The sequence below is a fragment of the Manis pentadactyla genome, chromosome 6 (assembly GCF_030020395.1).
Source record: "Manis pentadactyla isolate mManPen7 chromosome 6, mManPen7.hap1, whole genome shotgun sequence".
In the NCBI taxonomy this organism is placed as follows: Eukaryota; Metazoa; Chordata; class Mammalia; order Pholidota; family Manidae; genus Manis; species Manis pentadactyla.
The window spans coordinates 9,396,754-9,412,371 of NC_080024.1; the positions used below are offsets into that span (position 1 = coordinate 9,396,754).

Genomic DNA, 15,618 nt, shown 5'->3' on the forward strand with positions numbered 1-15,618 from the left:
ATGAGCAGATATTACAAAAGCCCCAAAGGCAGCAATAAATTCCTCTTATTGATTTAAATCCAATTAGAGTCCAAGTTTGTGAAACAAACATTGAAGTACTAGAGCTGAGCAACCAGACAACTTAAGGGGGGTTTATACCAAAGGGACTTAGAGAAGTTCTTCACAGAAAAACTTCCAATTGTCAGAGAGATAAACAAGCTTTGGATCTGTGGGGTGTTTAATTTGAGTGCAGGAAGGGCCAAGAAAGGTTCATATTGCAGAACCCAGGACTTACTAAAGGAATTCAGCCCTTTACAACCCCAGTGCTCTCTGCTTCGCTGACCAAGGTTTATTATTTTAGTCTGCTTGCCTGATTTCCTCCCTCCCCACCCTCTTTTTTCTTTCTGACTGTAGAGTGCAATATGGTACTTGCTTTTGGCACCAAATCACAATTCCACACACCTTTAATTTACCTGCAGATGCCTTAAACATTCCTTGACCATGTATTAGAAAAGTTTACTTTGTCTTAGATTGACACCCTTTTCCAGGCTAAGGTTAAAACATGGCAATTACTCAGAGAAGTGTATAAGCAATGAATTAAAATAACAAAAATTACCAAATGATTTGGAGCACTGAGATTGTTGTTTTCCTTCATAAAATCTTAGCTGAGTCTTCTCCCAGCATGTCTTGTGTCTTTATAAAAAGGTCTTAATATGTACCATGTGTGCAAATAGAAGAGTTAAATAAAACTTAATAGATCACCTGGGTGACATTATCGAATAAAACATATGCTTTGAGCCAAGTTCAGATGTGCTCTTTGTAGAATCATTATGTCATGATTTAGGCTATAGGAATCAAAGACGGCTTCTTAGTTTTGAAATTTTGAAGGTAAAATATAAATTCACCAAGAAAGAGGTACATATGGGAGAAGTCAAGTGGTAAATAAGAGATGGCTGCTTGAAAATCTGTGGGTACCCTACATTCAAATTGTCTGTGTGGCAGAACATTTTGATATGAGGAAAATTATATAACAATTTATTGATCACCAAAAACTGACTGTGACATTGCTTTGAAACAATTTCTTTTGACTGAGACAATGCAAGGACATCTAATCACCCTTCAAGTTGGGGTAAAAATAAGTATGTGTGGCTTCAGAAAATGAATGCTGTGTGACGTCTGGGAGGCCATAGTGGCTGTAAGGTCAGCTTGCTACCAGTGTTCCAAGACGAGGTGGGACTGTTGGAGAAACTGTTCTAGAGCAGAGGGTGGGGCTTATGCTGGTCCTTCAGTCATTCTCTTACAAACCGTTATTCAGCTCCCACTGTGAGTCTGACTTTACTAAATGCAGAGCATTAGCGATGGCTCTAGGCCCTCCCAGGTGACACTGAGACCAGGTTGAAACAGGACGTCAGCAGACCATTTCTCCACTTTTCTGCTTGGATGAGAGAGACTCCGAGTCATTGCCCTCCAGAGCGCTGGTGTTTCTTTGAGATAAGGTATATTTCTCATGCAAATAATGCAAAGGACCAACAAGGGATATGTTCTCTCTTCAAGGAGAATTATATTTTAAACAGACTTTAGACTCTTGTTTTGCTTAAACCTAAGATATTTCTCATGGTGAGATTTAGGCACCAACAAATTGTATTTCGGTGTAGAGGTCTTACCATTTATTTCTAAGATCATATACATACACAAAAGGGGTATATAATCATTAAAGAATATTTTTAAATCAGAGATCTTATCCATACAGTTATACTCACAGATATTTGTTAAAATGCTCTGTGTATTGTCATTCAATCTATAATCTATCATCATACTTTAAAAAAATATGTTTTTATATTTGGTATGTATGTGCACATATTAAATAGTAAGTGTAAAATTTAATTAATCAGATCTTTTTGTGATTATGTTATCTATCGAAGTGTATGTGAGCCTTGACCTGAAAGTAAACTTAAAAATTGTTATTAGCAGTTGGATTGTTCTGGACTTAATGATTTCGACAACTTGGACTCTCTAAGCTCTTAGGCTATTTAATTCACAGAATGTCACCATTGTAGATTGACAGTTGTAATAGGAAAATGACTATTTCTAACAGCGTCTTAAAGAGGAATACTATTCCTCAAGTAACAAGTACAGAGATGAGTGATTGCTGGTGTTGGTTTGATTAGTTCCTCAACTGTGCCATCAAAATTACAAAGTCTGTCTGTCCTTTCCTACGCTATTGAATTTGGTGTCTTGAACTTCCTCCTCATGGGCTTCCTTTCGGTTGAAAGATGGCTGCTGCAGCTCTGGTCATCATTTTTATGTTCAAAGATGAAGAAGGTGCAAGGTGCAGTACCTTTATGAGGAAGATAAAAGGTGTCCCCTGTAGAGTTCTGTTTTTGTCTTACTGGTTAGCATTGCATCACAAGCCTACCAAGCCCATTTGGCATTTCTAACCTCTGCAGAGGAAGGCTGCAGTAAGGAGGAACAGATAATGTCTGCCACACACAGGTCTGCAACATCAATAAATTGTAATTGCAGCTACTAATCTGCCATCAGTGAAGAGGTACATGTGCCTAGGACCTTGAATGAAGCAATTTGACCCAATGCTATCCAAAAGAACTTCCTCTGGTGATAAAAATCTTCAATCATCTCTGTTGTCCAACATGGTAGTTACTGGCCACATGTGACTCTGGAGTGCTGAGGAACTATTGTTATCAATTTTGTTTGACTTTAATGAATTTCAGTGTAGACAGTCATAGGTGGCAAGGCTACCAAGTTGGGCAACACAAGTTTGACCATCAAACCTATTTGAATAATTTTGAGGAAAAATATTGAATATCAATCAAGCCCTTTTGCGGACAAGTGTGATGTTATTTAAAAAAATGCATATCACAAAATGGTTATTTCCTCATGTAGTTGTCATATTTTGTATGTATATATGTATTTTTTAATTTCTTTTTTATAAAATCAGCTCATGGATCAGTTTCTCTGACCAAGCAGAGATTTCTTTGAAAGAAAATTTTTACTCCGGAGATTGCTCTTTTGTAGTTAACGACATATAACACCATTGCAAATAAAAAAGAAAAAAATCCTCAACACCGTGTTTTCATGACATCAGCACTATTGCAGTAACAGTGTAAAAACATGATGCTTAAAGGGGTCATTCTGACAGCTTAGCTCCTGTTCTCTGCTGTGTATAAACTGTAAATATGTCTTCCCCCTAAATGTAAATGGTCCTAGCTTCTAAAATGTGTAAGCTTATGTTGGATTGCATTTTATTCCTGGTAAATTTCATGAGAAAGAAATATCAGAGAAGACCAGGGAATTTTCAGTATTAGGAGTCCTCCTGGTTCTGATTTTCTTGTACGTGTGGGTGTTGGTGAATTTTCTGGCAGTGCTATTTGGCCGAAGCTCTGATGGAGTGAACATGTCCAGGCTGGAAGAGTACAGACCTCAAATGCGCTAATGGGAAACATCCCTGGTGCTTGGAGGTCTAGAATCTTGGGTGGGACCTTTTGAATTGGGTAAGTATCATCCGTGTTACTATTTGTCAGAGATAGGAGAGTTTATCCTCTGAATTAGAATGTTCATGTTTCTTTGAGGTTCAGCAACGATGTGTTCTTTGCTTTCTGAGATATTCAGGACAAAAGTAATGGAATTCTCAGATGTGAAATTCTATATTCTTAAAAGCAACTGTTAAACTAATTCTAAAAAGTTGGAAAGTATGAGAAGCACTAATTTTTGTCTGGGCCACAGACCTGGTTGGGATGTGGACACGGTCACCTAGATGTCAGGCCTCTAGTACTTGAAGTATTTTGATGAGTTCGCTCAACAATTAAAGCAAGAACTAAGATCTGTGTTAGTGTCCTGGCTGAAAACAGATGCATGAACAGGACAGAGTTAAGGGGATGACAGGAGAGAAGGAAGCACCAGAGCACAGCACCAGCGGGATGGTGTGACAGCTCTAGTCCTGGAAGGGGCCCAATGGAGCCCTGGCCTCAGAGGAGAGGCTGCCAGATAGGAGCTACGTCCCTGGGGTGGAGGAGAGCAGCCACTGTGAAAGTCCTGGTACTGGAAGGGTGGTGAGAGGATAAGTAATGCTTTATATCTTTCTCCAGTTGCTTCTGTCATAATCAAGACTATGTTATATTGATATTCTGCACCTATGCTTCCCTTTACCTGGTGCTTTGCAGAAGCATGAAGGGCAAGTGAAGAACATAATTCATAGAGGATGGAGACTCTTGAGGGCCAATGAGAATAACCAACACGTTACTGTAATTTCCCTGTGCTGCTAGGTGCATACAGGCTGCTAAACACTTGTGCACACACGTGCTAACGCCGTTACTCCCATCTGCATTTTACTAAAGAGAAAACTGAAGCTTAGGAAGTTGTGCAGATTTCCAGAAATCCAGCAGTTGGTCAGTGACCAAGTCATGAGCCTGAGCTGTTTGCTCTCAGACGCTGGCAATCCAGCAACTTCTACACTATGACGGGGACTATGGAGATGTAGCAAAAGTTGAAAAAATATGGAAACCAAACTTTATGGTAGCAATCATAGCCGTAATAACGGGAAGAGGTCCCTACCTTACATTCTGGACTCTATTGCACTTGACCCTCACAATATTCGGGAGATAAAAAGTTTGGTACTATTTTCTTACTTTACTAATGAAAAATAGCCAAGGTTTGGGCCAAAAGGTTTGCTACAAAACAACACCTTAGAACTGGCATTTGAATATAGGTTTTTTTGATCCTGAATTTGCTAGTGAGGCAAGTATACTACATTGCTAATTAGAAAATGTTGGCAAGCAGGGAAGTTTAATTACATGAAGCCAAGATAAAACAAAAACCATGTTATATAGATATTCTGCTTAAATATTCGTCTCTGTTTTGCCTAATGGGTCACTACTTCATTTTGCTCATACTGGAAAGCCCGCCAACGGTGATGGTCCATCATAAAAGAAGTGGATAAATAATGTGTGAATCAAAAGGAAGGAAAATAATGTTTTAATAAATGAATACCAGTTGCTAAAAAAAGTTAATTTGAAATGCATACAGTATATCAAGTACTGAAATGAATTCCAGATAGGCTCCAGAGTTTGAGACAAATGCTTAATTTATGGAAAGAAGATGAAGAGATGACTTCATCCTCTAGAAGTGACTAGTGTTGGCTCGTAGGCGTTCTGCCTGTCAGGTGAAGTGTTGGGGCTTTAAAAGTGTTACTCCCATTTACCAGAGGAGAAAACCAAGGTCCAGAAACCTCCCTGTGGCCCATGGCCAGACCTGATGGTGCAGCCTGGTAGGAGGCTCCAGGTTTGCTGCAGTTAACCACTGTGGGGTCTTAGCATCATTTTCACCCTGACCATTAGGACACCATGAAGGAAGAAGAGAGCAGTTTCTTTTCTAGAAAACCTATGAGATGTCCATAAAATGAACAAAAAGCAAACAGTAAAACCAACCAGGAAAATGTTTCCATCAAAGATGACAGGCAAAGGGTTAAATTTTATAACAAATATTTTAACAGATGCCTAAGGAACACCATGTAGATCAGGGAACAAGGGGTATGAATAAACATCGGAATCTGCTTAGTAAACAAATTTGTAAAAAATAAAGCTTATTAATAATAAAAGAAATGCAAATTAAAATAATAATGAGGTGGTATTTTACATGTTTCAAATGAATAATAGTTTTCTTGGTTAGTTTGTCTTTTAAGACCAAAGCTGGGGAAATTAGTATGTCGTTGGTGTGGTGGCAGTGGAATTTCTCTCGCCTTTTTGGAAAAGCAATTTGGCAACAATTATAAAGAAGTCATAAAATTTCCATACCGTTTGACCCAGCCACCCCACTCCTGGGAATTTATCCTGAGGTAATTATTAAAAAGATGAAGAAATCCATGGGTAAGAAAATATTCATTGCAGTAATGTTTATAATAGTAAAAAGTTGGAAGCCACTTCAAGGCCCCACAATAGGGAAATGAGTCAGAAAACTATGGGTCTGTATAGCCATCAAATTAATTATGGAAGCCATGTGATAATCTAACAATACTAGTGATGTTAATTGAAAAAGGAATGAAAAATTATATTTGTACCAAGCCCTTAACTGCAAAAAAAAGTCCACATGTGGATAAGCACTGAGAGAAATACAGAAAAATAAAAATAATGGGTGTAGCAGAATGGGGAGGTTGGGGGCCCGTCTCAGGGCTGTGCGCGTGGGGGTTGGTGGCCCTGTGGCGTTCCCAATGTGCGAAGGGGACAGTCCCAAGGTCAGGCTGACTAACGAAGTTGAAGCCATGTTGGGAAAAGTTTCAGATGCCATCTCTAGGGTTTGAACTTTGTCCTTAGAGTCACTGGAAAGCCATTGAAAATGTCATAACTGAATTTACGCTTGGGGAACTCCGACAGGGCCGAGGGCTTCTGAGTGCGGGGAGGGCCTTCTGGGAACGTGCAATGGTTCAGGGCTGGCAGGAGGTGAGGCGCCTCCCCGGGGCCTGGCAGGGTGGGGAGGGAGCAGCCCGAGGGGAGTGTGGGAGGCAGAGCCCCTCTGGGAGGGTCGCGGCTGGTGAAGGAACTGGGGCCCCTGGGCTTGTGGCCTGGCTGGAGCTGGAAGACTGGGCGATGCCCAGGGAGCCCTTGGCTCAGGAGAGAAGAGAGCGGCTGAGGGCAGATGACTGGGAGCGTCTGAGGTTTGGAGGAGGATAGAAAGAGGAATTGAAGCAGGTGGAGGTAAATGTGGAAACAGAAGGAGCAGAGAGGCGTAAGGAGCTGAACAGGGCTTCCGGCCCAAGCCCCACAGGAGGCCTTTGGCCGGGCCACTGGGCCTTGGACAGTACAGTTTGCAGTGGAGCGCGGGCCGGGGAGGGAGAGGGCACAGGCCCAGATGACCGCAGGGTGAGGCACTGAGGGACGTGGTGACCCTGAGGTGCTCAGGGCTTCCAGAGGCTCCCAGGTAGCTTGTCCTGCCATCCCAGTTTGCCTGCGACTTGCATTCTCAGGCTGCAGCGAGCCATTCGGGTAAGCACTGGGCCACCAGGACAAGCCGGGCACCCTATTAAGCAATGTGTAAGCTAAAATGTCTGTTCCCTAAGAGAGACCGGAGCCAACCGGGGTTACCAGATGCTTCTACAAAGTGCAGTTCAGTGGGGACACAGGGGCACAGGTCTACACAGAGCTGCCAGTTTATTGGGATGGAGAGTTTGGGACTGTCTTTGAACCTATTTTAGAGGAAGCAGTCTGGTGAAATTTGGGGAAAAATTAAGTTGTTTTGCTTTTTAATTTATCATTAAAAAATGAAGTCAGAGTGGTGCAATAAACCCATAGGTAGCTTTAGTGTAAACACGGACAGTTTTAAACTAAATGGCTTCCTCCTTTGAGTTTTCCAATTGCTGTTTTATTTATTTAGTTTTAATTTTAAACCAAGGAGAATAAAAAAGCCTATAATACCACCTCATTAATTTGCATTCATGGGTAAGTGCTGTGCTGTTTGATAAGAGAAAACGCTGAGTTTAAAGAAGGAGGGCTAATAGGGCCTTGGTCCTAGAAAGGATCTGCATCATGTAGTGAAGCCGGCTGTACGTAAGGCATTCCTGTGCCCAGGCTGGGCCCTGACTACTGCCACCTCCTGGGTATTGGTGTCCAGCTCCCAGCCTCTCTGCCTGCTGGTCCACTGGACAGCATGGGCCACTGAGTCCCTGAGGGCTTGGGCCCAGCTCTGGCTCTCTGCCTCATTTTCCTCATCCATTGTAGAATCCTACTGTTAGAATTAAATACAGTGTGGGTGAGGCAAAGATGCCCCTCCATCTGGCTCTTGTCATTTGCTGGTTCTGTACAGTGTTTCTAGACCTCAGTTTTCTCTGTTAAAGAGGTTTTAAGACATTGCAGGGTTTAGGGTTGACCATGTAGACAGAAGGATTTGCACAGTGTCTGTCTCACATTTTTATTATTGTTAGTTGTGGCCCAACCACTTCTCAGCCACATGACCATAGGACAGGTCTCTCCATTGCCTGATCTACAAAAAAACGCCTGAACTAGATGATCTCGGAGGTCCTGTGTAATTCTTGAGTAAGTCCTTCTCTCCAGCATGGCTTGAAGCTTGCACTGAGGATTAATAATTGCATATTTATAAAGTGATTTGAAAGACTGACTTCAAGAGAAGGTTTCAGTTTAACACATCCTGACATATGAAAATGAGAATTTAGTGAGGAAGAAAGCCTTTAAGAAAGCTGCAAAGAAAGGAGTGTGAATCATGTATGTTAATCTGACTCTGTGGAGAGCCATACAGAGAGCTTCTGTTGAGCAAACCTACATATTGGGCAAAATGTGGGCTTCTGGCCTGTATCCCTGCTGCCCATCTTTCCACTGTTACTGTGGCTCCTTCTCCCCGCCCCCCCACTGCTGAATCTGGCCTGTGCATTTGGATCTCAGCTGTCTGTCCATTCCTCCCTTCTTCCCTAAGTCCCAGGGCTCCAAACCTGGCTTCTGTGTGTGGAACCTGTTTCCGTACTGGACCCTCCCCTCTACGCCAAATCCCGGATGTCCTGCCTGCCTGCTCATCCGTCCTCCGAGACCTGTCTGCACCATCCTGGCTTTAGCTAATGTTTCTGTCCTCCAGGTTATTGGTGACACCGGTCTTGGCCTCTGCCTGCCTGGTTCTGTCACTGCCTGAGCTTCAGCTTGGTTCAGCTTGACTTCTTAAGTGTGCACAGCCAAAGCTGTGATCACAACTTGCACAACTTGACAATGTGTGGACATGAGGTGAATGGGGACAGAAGCGAATGAGACAGGAGAAGATGGTCAGTGGTTTTTCTTTTTTATGTTTTTCCTATTGTCATGATTTTTAAAAAAATTTTTGCTCAGAAAACAAAATTGTGAAGAAGTTCATTTCAAGTGTAAACATGTCATGGGAGAATCTGTACTAGTGTATGTTGTGAACTTTCATATTAATATTGGTTTGTTGAGCACCTGTTATATTCCAGGCACGGTCTCAGGCTTCCTTTTGGCCACTGCAAAGGACCTAGTACTTAGCAAGGCTTGAGGAGGATTCCCAGGTGGGGGAGTGAATCCTGAAAGACATTCTAGATAGAGGAAATGATGTAGGCAAAGGCTTGGAGCAGTGCACGACTGCCTAGCATGTTTAGAAAATGAACTGGTTTAGGGTGACTGGAAGGTACATGAGGAGAAATGGAAGGTGACGCTACAAAGACAGAGCCAGGGCCATGTTTAGAGTGCCTTAGAAGGCTAGCATAAGGAACTTGGTGGCGATAGGGAATCACTGAAAAATTCTGAATGAATAATGTCTAAATTAATGAGATTTGACTGTGAGTTGCTCGGGACTAATTATTGGTATTTTTCATGTTGTACGTCTGTATTGTTTAAAGCTTTCAGAGGTCTTGCTTGTAAGTCATCCTGGCTCCCCTCCACAATCATCAACCGGGCACTGACCTTCTCCTCCTGGTGGGCTGTCGGGCTGGCCTCACTGTCTCTTTCACAGCCCCCCCTTCCCCCCTGTTCTCAGGTGGCGCCACTTGCTGCCTCCTCCCCCATCCTCTGGCTCCCAGGGGGATTACGCAGTTTTGTTCACTTCAGAGCCAAGGGACAGGCTTTGAATAGATCATTTCTGATTGTATTTCTTCTTGGTGCTATTTTCTCTCCAGAAAGGCACTATCATTAATTAAAGCCAAATAAATAAAGGAGATCCTAAACAGCTGAGCTTCATATTTCCAAAGCCTCATAAACCTCATCAGCATAAAATAAATTAAATTTGGAGCTTTCCTAGTATAAGATGTTCGCTTTGATGGAGTGGTCCACACTTTGCTTTACTGTCGGGAATGGAGTGTTCTGAAGTCACCCCAGAGCTCTGTAGAGCTTGGGTAGAGATGGGGGGCTCTGTCCCCAGGGGCTGCTTTATCAGAGAGGCTAAAGGACGTAAAGGACTCTTGTGAGCAGCCTGTCCCAGGACACTGGAATATGGGCCTCGGTTGTAGTGTGCTTTTCTTTATTTAAAACTTGTGTCTGTATATTTCATTCTTTGTAAATTATAACTCAAAAAGTTCTAAGTAAAAAAGTTGTTTGTTTATGCTATCTTACTGTTTTTAAAAGGGGAACTTTGAGGTGCATTTTTCAGGAGAGGATTTTAAAAATCAAAGAGACAATGACAATAATATCACTGTGGCTTTGGGTCAGTTTCTTCTATTCTCTGTGTATCGGTTTCTTCATTTGAAAGTGGCATGCTAGGGATTCACTCTTATTTCCGGGTCTTTGGTTTATTTTTCCTCTACAGTGGAATAATGTTTAATTAGTACTTTAAAAAACAGTTTACAATGTTGACAGCAGGAGGCATTATAATTTACTTTTTTTAGAACTTGACAACTGGAGGGTTACCCACACATTTTTTGAAAGATCGAAGTCTGAGGCCTTAATGTGCAGTTCATGGCACCGCCAGCAGTTTTCTGGTCTTTCCCCTGGGCGATGTGAGTTTTGGACACCGGCTGTTGCGGTGGGGCAGCATTCTTTCCTGAGTCCCTGTTTTCTCAGCCCATCGTTTTTAGAGCTAAAGCCACAAGGATCCATGTGGTGCAAGGACGCTGGGTGTAGGGGTTGGGGAGCAGACTCCTCTGAACGTGGAGGAGAAACCTTCAGATGAGCATGAGGGCCTGCTTCTCCTATGCAGCCGCTGTGCGCCGGGTCCCAGGGAAGCTGAGCCGAATGACACGACGGACAACATATTTGCTGTTAGCGTTTTGAAAAGCTGTCTTTGTATTTTGTTCTTCTGCTGCCTAGGATGCTGTGATCAGGGTCACAAGGCCAAGTTTTAAAGACTTTGTCTTTTGAGAGCTCTTCTTTTTAAAGTCAAGCGTCTGGCTGTCAAAACTGAAAAAAGATGGGTTGTTGAGGGGCACATCCTCTCCCACAGGAGAAGTAGTGTTCTCTTGACTTCTTCCCTGTGTCCAGTGGCTTCCAAGCCCTGTTAGCAGGAGTGGGTCAGGGGTCCCACAGATGATCTTGACTTGGATTATATTTTTAAAGTATATTTTCACTGTTAAGAAACCGTAGTAACAGGGTAGTACAAATGGTTGACTGTGTTACTAAGGGTTACATTTTAATAGGTTGGAGTCTGTTGAGTACAGATTTAATTGCTTTTGAGTTTTCAGTGAATTTCATCTGTTCTGTAGATGCACATATTTGGAATTAATGATAGAATATGTATGTCCCTGATTAGAAGTTAGATCTATACAGTCTGGTTTTGAATTCAAACCTGCACCTGTCCGTAAACATTACCTTGTCACACGAACACCTGGCTGGCATGATGGAGTGCTCAGTCGCGTGCTCAGAGAGCCCAGATGCGCCTGCCTGGTCCACGCTCTGCTCATGGTACATGGTTTTGTGAGAATAAAGAAGCAAACTGTAATCTGGTATGTTTGATTAAGTAGGCACCTAAAACTTGAAGGCAGAATTACTTTAAACACCACCACAAGATAAATGACATACTGAGGAAAATGTTGTGCAAAACATTTGACCAATAAAAGATCTATGTTGTTAATACTCAAAGCACTTTCACAATCAATATGAAAAGACAAGCAATCCAGTAGATAAATGGACAAAAAAAACGTAAATAGGGTAACAGAAAGAAAGTATACCTTTTCAGTAAACAAACAAAAAGATGTTCAGCCTTGTACAGTTAAAGAACTGGAAAATGTAGCAGTAGTAAGAGTCCTTTTCCCCCAGCTATCAGGTAGATAGTGGCTACAAAGTAAGATAAAGGTGGGTGCTGTTGGAGCAAGGGGTAGGAGGTGCTTGTTCACCTGATGCCGTGTTAATTCTAGGAGTGTGAATTGCTGCCGTGATCCCTTTTTGGAGGGTTTGGGTGACGTGTGTCAAAGACAAGGATGGACACAGCAGTTTCCCTTCTATAAATTTATTTCATAGTTGCCCCAAATATTACTGTACTTTTCTCCCTTGTTTGTATTAGTAACGATATACCCAAACTGCTAGAAACAACCTAAATATCCATACATAATTAATGAAATTATGATGCCACGATTTAAGGCAACACTGTAGAGTTTAAAGAAGAGAGAAAGAGGGGAGAGAAGAGAGACCAGGAAAGGGTGGGCAGGTGTGCTGTGGGCTGCTGTCAGGGGATAAGGTTCAATATACAGTACAAAAATCTCTGTGTGCTTGTAACTGCATTGAAGATTTCTGGGAAGAGACACAAAAGAGAAACAAAAAAACCACAAAAATACAACAAAACAATAAAAACCCTGCTGATATGACTGATGCTGGGGTTTGACACTGAAGTTCAGAGAATGAGGAAAGGTCTTTTTATACTTCACTATACACCTTTCTGTGTTAATTCAATTTCCTTTTTCACACTGAGCTTGTGGATCTTTAGTGATAGGAAAACTGCTTAGTAAGCCCTCCATTCTTTCTCAATCATTCTCTACTAATGCTCCAGTTCTTCTCCGTATCTGTTTCTATAATTCTATTTTTTAAGATCTAATAACTTGCAGATTTGTTGATAATTGACCAAGGCTTAGCGGCAGCTCACGAGACTCTCAGCAGGAGGATTTGTTGGGGCGTGATCACCTTGAGGTCATCATGCCTGGGTGGAGAATCCACACTCGGGTTCTCAGTCAGGAGCAATGGACTCGAGTGCACCTGAGTCAGGGGACGTGGGCTTAAGTCTTGGCCGCACTACTTGCTAGGGAAATGCCATTGAGCGGATGATTTAGCCTCTTTCAGCCTCGGTTCTGCATCTGTAAAGTGGGGCTGTTGATAACGCCAATGGCCCTGGGTTGTGTGGATGAAAAGTCATACTACACTTTGAAGGGAGTATGGAACACAATCCTAATCACAGGGGATATTGTCCTTTCATTTTATGTTTATAGACATGTCCACTTCACTGTAGTCTTTAAGTTTCTTTACCTTTAATTTAAGGTGTTCGGACAGGATAAAATGGAATGCCTCTTCCAGTTCAAAATTTGATGACTTGATACCTGTATTTTGGCATATTCTTTAGTAAGTCCCCTGTGGCTTAAGATTCTGTATAGTTGTTTGTGGTGTTTGATAGTGAATTTACTTCTGACTTGATTTTTTTGATCAGGGGTTCCTGGCTACTTTAATGAAGACAACATATTACAAAGTTTATGGTTTTTTTCATTGATAAAAATCATGTTTTGTAGTTAGTAGCGTCAAGTATTTGTTGTGCTGAGGATTAAGAATAGAAGCAAGATTTAGTGTTGACCCTCCAAAGGCATATGACTTGTAGAGTTTCGGCGGGAGGCTGCCCATAGAATGGACTGTCAATCAACAAGTTGCCTAAGAAGGTGGTTGGAGGAAAATTGTGAGCAGGTTGATACTCTTGCAAGAGCCCTAAGCTCAAGATGCTGAAATTGCCCTTCCCTGAGTCAACATTTTCCCTCCCTTTCTGGATTCTAACTTTTGCCTTTGTGTTCGGCTCTGAGTTTAATTTTCCTAATTGAAAAAAGCCAGCCCAGGAGGCAGGTGGATGGTATGGATGGCTGCAGCCCTTGAGAATGACAGTCTGAGGTCTGGTGAGCTCAGTGAAGGCTGCGATAGGGTCAGGGGCTGAGGATGGGGAGCAGGGTTTGTGCTGGGCTCCGATCTTGGCTGATTTTTCTCACTTAATGCTCACAGACAACCTGGGAGTTGGGCATTTTACCAGGAAAAGTGGAGGCTTAGAGGGGGGTAGTTTACCCGCTCAGAGTTACAAAATCGGGAAGTCACAGGGCCTGGATCGGATGGAGCCCTTAACTCATGTATTTTCTCTTTCTCTCTCGGGTCTCCTTGGTTAGCTTTGTTTTATTTCACAGAGGATATGCTTAATCCCTTCCTCTGGCATCATTAATTTGTGTTGTTGGTTACAAAGGGGATTAGATTTCAGAGTGAATTTGGGAAAAGAACTCAGCGCCACATGGCTGGGCCAGGGTGAGGGTCTGTACTTAGGGTGGGTCAGCTGGGAGGCCCTGGCAGCTGGGAACACTGTGGACTGTGGCTGGAGATACTGCCTCTGATTCTGTCTCTCCCATTTGCCTTGTTGTGCTTTGGGGAAAGTAACGCAGTTTCCTCATATTTGAAAATAAAAGTGTCAGTTTTCTCATACATAAGATGGGAATAATATCACCAGTGTGGCAGGATTTATGTGAAAAGGCAAATTTACAGCAAAAGCCTCTAAAATTCAGAATACATGTGTCCCCATTCTTTATAAACCTTCACATGGCAGCAATGACCATGACGTCCAGCCCTTGAAAAAGAAACCTGTTGGTATATCTTTGCGGTCTATTCCTATTAGCATTTTTCAAAGGATATCTCTGCATGGGAATGGACTTAAAATAGCACATTTGGAAAGGACACTTCTCCAAATTAAGCCTCTTTTCTGGCTCTTGGTAGAACACAGAGAACTATTCTGCTATGTGGGAACCTGAGCTGGTTTCTTTTGATGGAAGAGGGGAAGATAAAGAAATCATACAACGTGTGACAGCTATAAAACATCTCTCTGTGATGGTTTACTACTTAGTCTCTGGGTGAACTTCAAAAAGTTGTCATTTGAAAAGGAATTACAAATTTCAGAAGAAACTTTTGGACATCTGAGTCAAAGGCATTGAGGACAAATCCATTTTAAACATGACTTAGGGAACGCCATCATAAGAAAGAGGAAACCAAATAGGATGGAACTCTTAACTAGGTATTTCTTCTTTGTTTCCCACCCACCCACCCTAGGAAATCCAAATTCTAAGAAAAAGAAGCAGTAGAAAAGGCTAAAGTTTAAAACACAAATGTAGTGGGTCTGGGATTGTTATACATTAAGGCAGTCTGACACCTTTTTTATTTGAGAAACTATAAAATTAAAACTGGTTACCAAAGAATGACCTTCAGACCCTCTATGTTTCTTATTCATTAAGAGAAATACTTATTTTCAGAAACAATTCTGAATTTGAGATTCAACCTCAAGGTTTAACTAAGAAATAATTTTCTTAAAATTCTGATTAACTGAAGCTTGGCAATACTGCAAAACTTTTTAGTGTGTGTTGCCATGGGAAGATATGTATAAATGTTACATTAGGATGCTTTCTTTCTTGAAAGGTTACTTTTCTCACAACCTCATCCATCCAGAATACAACCAGGTCTGGCCAGAAGCAGTGAGAAAACTTCCTGGGACTTCAACAGCTGCCCCAGTGTGCACCCAACATATTCTGTGGACACAGTGGAGAGCTTACAAATGTATATTGAAAATGTTACATGGTACTATTTGCCTTTGCAGAGAATCGTGCGTTGGCCCATGAGAGCATTTCTTCATTTAAGTCGAGTAATGTAATTTCTGTTCATATAGGTTATAAACATGATCAATAAGCAGCCACATTTTACTCATATATTCTGTTTAAGAAAATCATGAGTGTGCAAACAAAGATTTTTTGTTCATTAAGAGTCAGCTAAAGATTTGGCAACTTGGAGACATCAGCTTGGTATTTAGACCTCTGTCTCCTGAACAGTTCCTGTCCAAAAATGTACTGAATGGATAAATGAATGAAGGACAGGAAGATTATAGACATTAGGTTATGCTGAACACTTCATTTCTCAGTACTCGCTTAAAGGAAGTCTTACTATAACTTTGAATCTAGCAAATGCTCCTTTGCTCAACCGTCTG

General features: G+C 41.8%; 1 protein-coding gene across 1 annotated transcript in view; it reads left to right on the plus strand.

Annotated features, from left to right (window-relative positions):
- PID1 (phosphotyrosine interaction domain containing 1) overlaps window positions 1-15,618 on the plus strand; it is a 225,872-nt gene that overhangs the window by 39,202 nt on the left and 171,052 nt on the right. The gene's annotated exons all lie outside the window — the stretch shown is intronic.